Below are 10872 nucleotides of genomic sequence, written 5' to 3'. Positions count from 1 at the left end.
TCTCTCTTCAGTCACTCATACTCTGCCTGGATTCATTTCTCAATATTAATATACACCCAGTCCCTAAAATGTTCCCCATCTTGGTAATTCCTATGCCTGGCTGTCAATGATCACACCCCATTCCCCATTTGTAACTGCATGGTTCTTTATGTCCATATTGCTCCCCCTCAACCCTGCCCCAGTATCCCACTCCAGATTCATCCACCCCTTCTACTGTGTTCTCTTTCTTTCCTCAATGAGGTCAGTGCTTGGCTCACAGCCTTTGTTTCCACTCCAACTCCTGTCTTCCTATTAGGAGACTTCATAGCAGTATTAACATACACATTCATAACTTGATATAGTCATCATACTGATCACTTCAATATACATATTAATATTCTCTCCAATGGCCTAATCTCTCAGTTCTACAATCTACTCATTCCCATGATGTACTCCTCCACCCCACCTCAGTTACCCACAGAAATGGCCATACTTTTGATCTTGTCATCACCCATGAGGCTTCCACCTCCATATTTCTTTATCTGATCGTAACTTTCCTTTTTCCCCTGCCTCATTGATCCCTTAATCCTGTTCTTCCTCTTCACCATGATCACAGTAACCCTTAATTCTTTTTTTTTTATATTTTTAATTATTTAAGGCAATGGGGTGAAGTGATTTACCCAAGGTCGCACAGCCAGGCAATTATTAGGTATCTGAGGCTGGATTTGAACTCAGGTCCTCCTGACTCCAGGACCAGTGCTCTATCCACTGTGCCACCTAGCTGCCCAACTCTTAATTATTTTCCTGGTCATTGTTCCTACACTGGCTATACTCTCTTTCCTTCCCTATCTTAACTTTTTGGTGAACCAGTTCAACTGGACACTATCCTCTATTCTAGATTCTGTTTCCTTTCTCCAATCATGTCTTGCCAAACTCCAAACTACCATTATCTGTTGTCTTCACTCCTACTTCCAAACTACTGAACAAAACTGGAGAAAAACATGAGAGTATGTTGACTGCATCCACTACAAATTTATGTTACTTAATCTAAAGTGGGCCCTTAGAACGCAATCCTTTTTCTTATGCCTCCCCAATCGATTCACTATCTTATCACAGCACGTTTCCAAAACTTTTTAATCATTCCCCAAGCCTTACTTGGCTCCTTCCCCTACTTCTATCCCCTTAGTCAAGAATCTTGCCTCATATTTAAAAAAATTTTTTGAGGCAGGTCATAGACTATTTTTAAACCTCCTCATTTCACATCACTCAAACACCTCTCCCAACTTTCTCTTCCTTCATCTGGGTCTCTCATGAAGAGGTGGCCCTTCTTATTCAGGCAAGGCCCTCCTCCATAAATAAGTCAGGGTCATCTCTAGTGTGTTTGGGGGCCCCATCTACATAAATAATTTGATTAAAAATTATATGACAAAATTCATGTGCGCATTTGAGGTATCCTAATTTATTGATGGAATTTTGTAATAATTAACTTCCAATTTCACTTTTTTTATAAGAAGCAAAATAATTTGAGCTGAAATGATTGCCTAAATTTGATGACTATTATTGGCCTTTGACTTTATAATTCCAAGAATCATGTGCGATCAATGATAATTAAAAATTAAACTCACCTCATCCACTCCCAAGGTTATAAGCCAAAATGATGAACCGATTGTGCCAACAAGAGGAAAAGCTTGGGATTCTGGGTGACCATAATGCCAGAGGAGGTACAGACTACCAGATATGGCAAGGGTGGAGTTAGAAATGACCACCTACCATCTCATGACCTTCTTATCATCTACACTATTGTCCACTTATCTAAACACAATAAAATTTTGTGGGCATAGGGAGGTCAAGGAAGACTGGTGCCTCTGTTATAAGGGCTGCTTTCCACCTTTGCTATTCATTGACCAGCTGTTTGGCAGACTAAGTTTGGCTCAGTGAGGTTGAGAATGACTAAGAGGATTCAAATGTGGGTGAATTAGGGAGGTTTCTACTCCAAGCATATGAAGATTTCCCCTGACAGATTGGGTGGTTGAGAACAATTTGTTCTAACTGCCATGAGGGCAGCTGAAGTAGGTGTTGTGGAGCTTGGAGCTTGGTGAGACATAGAAGATGCCAAGGTCTTCCTCTGCCATCTCAAGTCATCAAATTGACTCTGTCCTACCACTGAATCCCAATGACTCTGGAAGAGAGAGGGAGGTTGACAACTTCATTCAATTCTGCCTTATTTAAATCCAACTTGTGCATGAGTCAAAAGCCATCCTCACCCATATCATTTTACCATTTTTATGGATCTCAGTCTTGTGTAGACAGATAAGTAATGAAGCAGCAGGTGTGAATACAATGGGAGCTGAAGTCACACCCTTGCCTTATGGGCACAGCAATGGGATTTGGCAGCCTCCTGGGGTCTGAGCTGCCTTTTAAGGATCACACTGCTTACCACCTAGTGTGAGGAAAGAGCTAAAAAGGTACTCCAACACTGCTTACCCAACTGTGACCTGATTACTGTGATAGGTGGTGATCCCACCCTGCAGTCAAAATACCCCCCAAAAGGTACAAAAATTTTTACAAAGATGATTCCACTCACCATCAGTATGCAGAATGCAGGCACACTTAGAGATAACCCAAAATCCAATAAAGCTGAAAGCTGAACAGTTCTTGTTGCAAAAGAACTCAGCAAGTGTAGCATCCAAAGAGTAGCCCTGAGTCAAATAAGGCTGGCCAGTGAAGGTCAGCTCACTGAAGATGGAGCTGGAGACAGGTTTTTCTGGAGTGATCAGAGTGAACCTGGGGTAAGATTTATAATCAAAACTAATCTAGGGGCGGCTAGGTGGCACAGTGGATAGAGCACTGGCCCTGGAGTCAGGAGGACCTGAGTTCAAATCCAGCCTCAGACACTTACTAATTACCTAGCTGTGTGGCCTTGGGCAAGCCACTTAACACCATTGCCTTGCAAAAACCTAAAAAGATAAAAATAAAAACTAATCTAGTCAACAAACTTGAATGCCCACCAAAAGGAGTGAGCTCATGACAATGAAAGTGCCACTTGCATGCCACCATCATCAGTACCTTTGCTCCTGCCATGATGAACCCTGATGAAATCAAAGAAAAAGAAAAAATTTTACAAAGGTCTGGAGACCTTCATCATCACTGTGATTGTAATACTAAATTATAGACTAAATTATAGAATACTGTGATGCCAAATCACTGACAGTGATTGTAATACTGTGAAGGATTATGATATATTTTTTCAAACAATTTTGAAGAAATCACATGAATTAAGAATTTAAATGAAAAGCCATGAACTGATATAAAAATGAGCAGATTCAGGAGAACATGGCATACAATAGCAGCCACATTGTATGTATGTGAATAACTCAGCTGTTCTCAGCAATACAATGTTCCAAATCAGTCCCAAAGGACTCATAATGAAAAATGTGATCTGCCTCCAGAGAAAGAACCAATGGAGTTTGGATGCAGATTGCAGTATTTTTTTTAACTTTATTTTTGTTTTTTGGTTTCTGTTTTCTTCTGTAACATGGCTAATGGGGAACTGTTTTGCATGATTGCACTTATATAATCTACATCAAATTACTTGCCTTCTCAAAGAGCAGGGAGGGAAGCAAGTGAGAGAATTTGCCTCAAAATTTTAAGAGCTGAATGTTAAAAATTTTTGTTTACATGAAATTGAGGGGAAAAAATAAAACTTTAAGGTTAAAAATGGGATTTAGGTCAAACACCCAGAATTTTTTTTATCAGAATATGTTGGAAATTCTAAGAAGGGGTAGCCAGGTGAATAAAGCACTGGCCCATCTGGCCTCAGACCCTTAATACTTAGCTGTGTGACCTTGGGCAAATCACTTAACCCCCATTGCCTGGCAAAAGCCAAGAAAAGAAAATTCTAAGAAGCAAGCAGAACATCAAAATGTACTAGAGTTTTGTTCAGTCATTTCAGTCATGTCCAACTCCGTGTGACTCCATTTGGGGTTTTCTTGGCAAAAATCCTAGAGCTGTTTACCATTTCCTTCTCCAGCTCATTTTAAAGATGAAGAAACTCAGGCAAAGTTCAGTGACTTACTCAGGGTCACACAAATAGTGTCTGAGGCCAGAGTTGAATTCAGAAAGATGAGTCTGCCTGACTTTAAACCTGGCACTCTACGTCATCATGTAGCTGACTTCAGGGTATAAACAATATATTTCTAATATTAATGTTTAAAGATTAATATTCTCAAACTATAATATAAAAATCTGATGTATCTTTCAGTTGTCAAAAGAAAATCCTTAAATTCAGCAACAGTGTTTCAGTAGTTTCTTCAGGTCAGAATATTACTCTCAATATTGTTCACACTACAGATTTTTGACTCTCTCTGACTGCCAACCTCTAGCATCAGTCACCATGCCCCATTGCTCTTATAAAGCGGTATCTTCTAACATATTCAGTTCTGGCTTAGATTAATACATATTTCTTATAGTTATCATCTGTGACAATATATCCAGTTGACACTATACATAAATGTACACAGCACCCCACCCTAAAATAGCCAATGTTAAATCTACAAAAGAGCAATAGTGATGAAAATGGGGGGTGGGTGCAAAAAGAATGCTAGAGTTGAATGTGAACATTTTCTTGAACTCTTTGTCATGGAGGGGCATCTGGGGCTATCAGAATCCACAACTATTCCTTCTAATTTAGGACAATTTCCAGACTTCATTTAGTTGTATTCAGATAGTCTTATGTTTTAGGCACATCACTTGGATTTTCAGGTTGTTCATAAATATTTTGTTTTATTCTCCATATTTCATTTTTATCTTAGTCATTCCTCCAAAGTCGGGGGCCTCCTGAACCTAGGTCTGGAGCAGAAGCCCAGTTTGCCCAGGGGGCTAAAGACAGCCTGGAACACACAATCCCCATCTATCCCTCTGGTAGATGAAAGTCATTAAACATTAAGAGAAATAAGCATGAATAAAGCACCTACTGTGTGCTAAGCACTATGGATGTGTTTTGTATTTTTATTTTGTATTTATTTATTTTAGGTTTTTACAAGGTAAATGGGGTTAAATGGCTTGCCCAAGGCCACACAGCTAGGTAATTATGAAGTGTCTGAGGCCAGATTTTGAACTCAGGTCCTCCTGACTCCAGGGTGGTGCTCTATCCACTGTGCCACCTAGCCTCCCCTGGATGTGTTTTATAAACATTATTCTTGGAAAACACTCATTGGACATGTGCAATGTTCAGACACTCTTCTAAATGCTGGGGGATGCAAAAAGAGCAAAGTCGGCCCCTGCTCAAAAGGGGTTCATAGCTTAATGGGACAGACAACCTGGCAACAACTATGTAAAATAAGCTATAGAAAGGCTGAATTAGAAATAAATCTCAGAGGGAAAGCTCTGCAATTGAGTAGTCAGTGGTGAGGATCAACAGAGATAAGATATGGAAAATGCTTTGCTGGTTATGACTGTCATGACCAGCCTTTGTCCATAGATGTCCAGAGAGGGAAAGCCTACTCCCTCCCTGTTTTAGCCCATGCAACTCTCCATGACCCCCTACAAAGTTATCTCTGAGTTTACAAAGAGCCTGGCTCCCACACTGATGAAATCATAAACCTAAGAAGTATTGGTTATGATAAAAATAAGGGAAAAACCAAGAAAGTCTGAAATTTTCCAGAGGACAAAGTTCAGAAAGGAAGAGGGATGAGGCTAGAATGTTTGTGTTACGACCATGTGAATACTAATCTGTGTGGTTTATAAAAGACAAAGTCTAACTAAACAATAGAGGTTTATAATTGCACGAACAAATATTTTGCTTATTGTGTGGTCAGTGTAAAGCTAAATCTTTGTACCACTCTCCTCCACGATACCCACAAAGTGAATATACACAGCTTCCCTCCTTCGGGCCAGACAGCCCTAACCTTAGGTGGGGATGATTCTGAGGGGAGGCATGGAAGAAGAGAGCAAAAAGGTAGGACGTCAGTAAAAGACTAAGAGGTTTTCTTTTTGGAGCTTTCCTTTTACTCTAGGGAAAAGCAATTGGAGAGTATTATAGAGACTCATCAAGAAAATGGAGAAGGAGGGAGGGTTGGAAGAAAGGAAAAAGGAAAAATGGACAAAGAGAGGGAGTGAGGGTTGGAAGAAAGGAAGGAGACAAGGAAAGATGGACAAAGAGAGTTGAGACAGTAAGAATGAGAGAGACACAAAGAGAAGCAGAAAGATAGTAATAAGAAAAAGAGAGACAGATAGAGAGATACAGAAACTGCAGATACAGAGAAACAATGAGGGAGAGACAAAGGAAAGAAGGTTTAAGGAGGGAGGGAGAAAGAGTACTATCACTCCTCCCCATTCTTGGGATTGACTGGGACCAACAGGTCAACAGGCCTGGTCTCAGAATCAGGACTCTAAGTCCCTGAGGAATCTCATACATCTTTGGGAATAAAAGTCGCTCAGACAATGATTGCGATGTTAATTTTTTCATTTTAGTTCTCTGGTTTAAAATTAAATTTGTTGATACAGTTTGTTTCTATATCATCATCATTTATGAATGTATCATCCTTTCCTTTGCCTCTAGCCAGATTGCTGGGGTGCATGGGGTGTTCAGAAAGGACTAGCACCTCTGGGCTGAAGGCTCACATCCTTTTCAGGGCTGTTCATCTACCCTTTGTATCCACCTATCACCTAACTGTGACTCCAAGAAGCTGTGATACGCTCAGGAGCCACACCTCTGTAAAAACTGTCTACGCAGACACGGTAAACCAGATTGCGAGTAACCGGCAAGCCTCAACTCCATTGGTGAGTTAAGGGGGTGTCTACCCAAGCATGTGAAGACTCCCCTGGTGGAATGGATGGTTGGGAACAAGTTTTTACAATAACCATGAAGGCAACTAAAGCCGGTTCTGTGAATCATTTGAGGCTTGGTCTTCAATTATTTTGGAAGAGAGAGTGGGGGAGATGACTTTCTGCAGCTCTGCCTCGATTATTTTTTATTTTTTATTTTTTTGGTTTTTGCAAGGCAATGGGGTTAAGGGACTTGACCAGGGTCACAAAGCTAAGTAATTATTAAGTGTCTGAGGTCGCATTTGAACTCAGGTCCTCCTGACTCCAGGGCCGGTGCTCTATCCACTGCGCCACCTAGCTGCCCCTGCAAGAGACATCACCCTCATCTTTGAAAACCAAAGATCAGTGTTATCATGATCAGTAATAACTATTCGCACAACCACAGCCCAGGGGACTGTTTCTTGTAACAAAGAAAAAAAATGTGAGAGGGAAGAAAGCAGCCAAACAGGACAAAAAGGACTGTGGAGGAGGGAAGTGCATTTTCTCTTCTTTTTTCCTGTCAAATTTGTTCATTGTAACTACACAGCTCTTAGTTTCTCTTCGTCATTGTAATGTCCATTTATATTGTCATATTACATCCGTGTGAAGTTTCCTTGTTCTGCGGACTTTACTTTGCATTGTTCACCTTCATGTTTTCTTTTTCTTGTGTGTGTGTGTGTGTGTGTGTGTGGTTTTTTTGCAAGGCAATGGGGTTAAGTAACTTGCCCAAGCCCACACAGCTAGGTCATTATTAAGTGTCTGAGGTCAGATTTCAACTCAGGTCCTCCTGATTCCAGGGCTGGTGCTCTATCCACTGTGCCACCGAGCCACCTCTCATGTTCTCTTTACAGCACCTTGATATTCCAAGAAATTCTTGTTCTGGCACCTTCCTCATTTCCATTTCTTTGCTACTACCAAAATATGGATCTGGGCAGCTAGGTGGTGTAGTGGATAGAGCACCGGCCCTGGAATCAGGAGAATCTGAGTTCAAATCTGACCTCAGACACTTAATAATGACCTAGCTGTGTGGCCTTGGGCAAGCCACTTAACCCTATTGCCTTGCAATAAAAAAAAAAACAACTTAAAAAAAAATATGGATCCTCAGGGTCTGCACATTTTAGTAACTTTCTTGGAGTATTGCTTTGCAGAATGGCTGGACCCAAGTCACAGTTTCACCATAGTGCTTGTCTGTCTTTCTATAATTTCTCTTATAGTTCCACTTTGTATCATCTTTACCAATTGGCTGAGTGTGAGGTGACATTTAAGATTTATTTTGAGTTTCACTTTTTTATAATTAGTGATTATCTTTCATATTATCTTGATAGCTTATGATTCTTTTTTGGAGGACTATATGTTGCTATTGTCTGCTTCATCTATTAGAGAAGAGTTTTGGTCTTATAAATTTGTATAAGCTCCTTATATCAGATATAAGGGATGTCAGATCCTTGAGTTGTCTTCATTTTTTTTTCCAAATCAAGAAAGCATTTGTTTTTATTTTTAATTGCATTTTATTTTCAATTCTGAATTTTCTCCCTCCTTCTTTCTTCCCATCCAGGTAAAAAGAAACCCAAAACAATAACAAATTGCAAATATGTATATCTGTGCAAAACAAATTCTTGCTCAAAAAAACCAAAGAAAAAAGAAAATATACTTAAATTTGCCTTCAGAGGACATCAACTCTCTATTTAGAGGTAGATAGTATTTTTTCAACCATACCTTCTTTGGGATTGATTAGATTTTCAAAAGTTAATCTTAGATTAAATTAATTTTAGTATTTTAAAGTTGATAAGCATAATAATATAAATTTACTTTACAAATGTTCTTCTGATTCTGCTTACTTCACTTTGCAACCATTCATATAAGTCTTCCCAGGTTTTGTTAACATATCTCCTTCATCATTTCTTTTTCTTTGTCAATTATTTTTCACATTTTTTTTTTTAGGTTTTTGCAAGGCAAATGGGGTAAGTGGCTTGCCCAAGGCCACACAGCTAGGTCATTATTAAGTGTCTGAGGTCGGATTTGAACCCAGGTACTCCTGACTCCAGGGCCGGTGCTTTATCCACTGCGCCACCTAGCTGCCCCCTTCACATTCTTTACTTTTTAAATTTTGAGTTCCAGATTCACTCTTTCCTTCTCAATCACTACCCAACCCACTGAGAAGGCAATACATATATCGACTATACATATGAAATCATGTAAATCATTTTCATGTTAGTTATATAGCACAAAAATTTGAGAAAATTATTCTTCAGTGTGCATGTGGAGTCCATCAGTTCTCTCTCTGGAGGTGGATCGCATTTCTCATCATGAGTTCTTTGGAATTGTCTTTCACAACTGATGATCATTACAACATTGCTATTACTGTGCACAATAATCTCTCAGTGATGGGAGATTGGGAGATTGGTTTGCTTCACAGAGGTCTTGTCATATTTTCTGAAACCAAGCTCTTGTTATTTCTTATAACACATGGTATTCCATCACAAACAGGTACCACAATTTGTTCAGCCATTCTCCAATGGATGGGCATCTCTTCAATTTCCAGTTTTTTTCCACCATAAAAATAACTGCTACAAATATTTTTGTACATATAAATCCTATTCCTTCCTCTTTAAACTCTTTGGGATATAGACCTAGTAGGGTATTGTTGTATCAAAGGGTATATACACAATTTTTTAAGCCCTTGAAGCATGGTTCCAGATTCTTCCACAGAACAAACAGTTCATTAATGTTGCTATTTTTCTCATCTCCTCCAGCATTTGTCATTTCTGTAATTTTGAGATGGTACCTCAGAGTTGTTTTAATTTGTCTTTCCCTTATCAGCAATGATTTAGACTATAAATAGTTTTGATTTCTTCTGGAAAGTGCCTGTTCTTATCCTTTGACCATTTATGGAATGGCTCATATTTTGATAAATTTGACCCCCATTCTGTTTGGTAAGACTTCTCAATTTGCTGTAAATGCTTTTGATATTGCTTCATTGTCCATGGTACCTTTTAGCAACATGTTTCTCTGATTATCTCTTTCAACAGGTCAGTTTTTGCTTTTGCTTTGTCTGAGATCATGATTGCTTCCCTGGTGCTTTTTACTTCAGCTGTAGAAAAATAGACTCTGCTCCAGTCTTTCATTTCAGCTCTGTGTGTTTTTTAGTCCCAAGTATGTTTCTTATACATAACTTATTTTTGGAATCTGATTTCTATTGATTCTATCTGCTTTCATTTCTGTGGAATAACTCATTCCATTATATCTACAGTTTTTTCCCCTCCATCATATTTTCCTGTTTAATCTCTCTCTCTCTCTCTCTCTCTCTCTCCTGTTCCTCCTCAAAAATCTGTTTTGCTTCTGATCTCCTTAATCTGCCCTCCCTTTTATCATTCCTCCCCCTCTCCCTACCCCACATCTCTTAATCCCTTCTCTCCAATTGGGTATGATAGATTTCCATAGCCAATGCAGAGTGTGTGTGTGTGTGTGTGTGTGTGTGTGTGTGTGTGTGTGTGTGTGTATTTTCTTCTCTCTTTGAACCGATTCTGATGAGAGCAAGGCTTAAACATTCCCTACCCCATTTTCCTTTCCATTATAAAAACTCTCCCTAGCACACTGCCTTTATATGAGAAAAATTTCCCCCAATCTACCTTCCCTTCTCCCTTCCCCCAGTGCATCCCTCTTTGTCACCCTTACATTCTTCTTTTGGAGATGATCCCAACATAATTAATTCACCCCCATGCCCTCTGTCTATGCAGACTCCTAACTCCCCTAATAATAGTGAAGTTCTTAGGACTAACATATATTGTCTTTCTATATAAGGATTGCAAACAATTTAATGCCATTGAGTCATTTATGATTACTCTTTCATGTATACTTTTTATGTTTTTCTTGAGTCTTCTGTTTGAATATCAAATTTTCTATTTTGCTCTGACAATAATTCATCAAGAATGATCAGAAATGGAGCCAAGATGGAGACAAGAAGGGATCGAGTCTTAGGCACTCTCTGATAAAACTCATCAGCTAAGGACTCTAACTAAACTTTCAAGAGACAGAACACACAAAGGGACCCAGTGAGGCAGTTCTCCTACTCAAGGTAACCTGGAAAAG

The sequence above is a fragment of the Macrotis lagotis genome, chromosome 1, assembly GCF_037893015.1.
Source record: "Macrotis lagotis isolate mMagLag1 chromosome 1, bilby.v1.9.chrom.fasta, whole genome shotgun sequence".
NCBI lineage: Eukaryota > Metazoa > Chordata > Mammalia > Peramelemorphia > Peramelidae > Macrotis > Macrotis lagotis.
The sequence above is the reverse complement of the archived record's forward strand: the minus strand, read 5'-3'. Positions refer to the sequence as shown.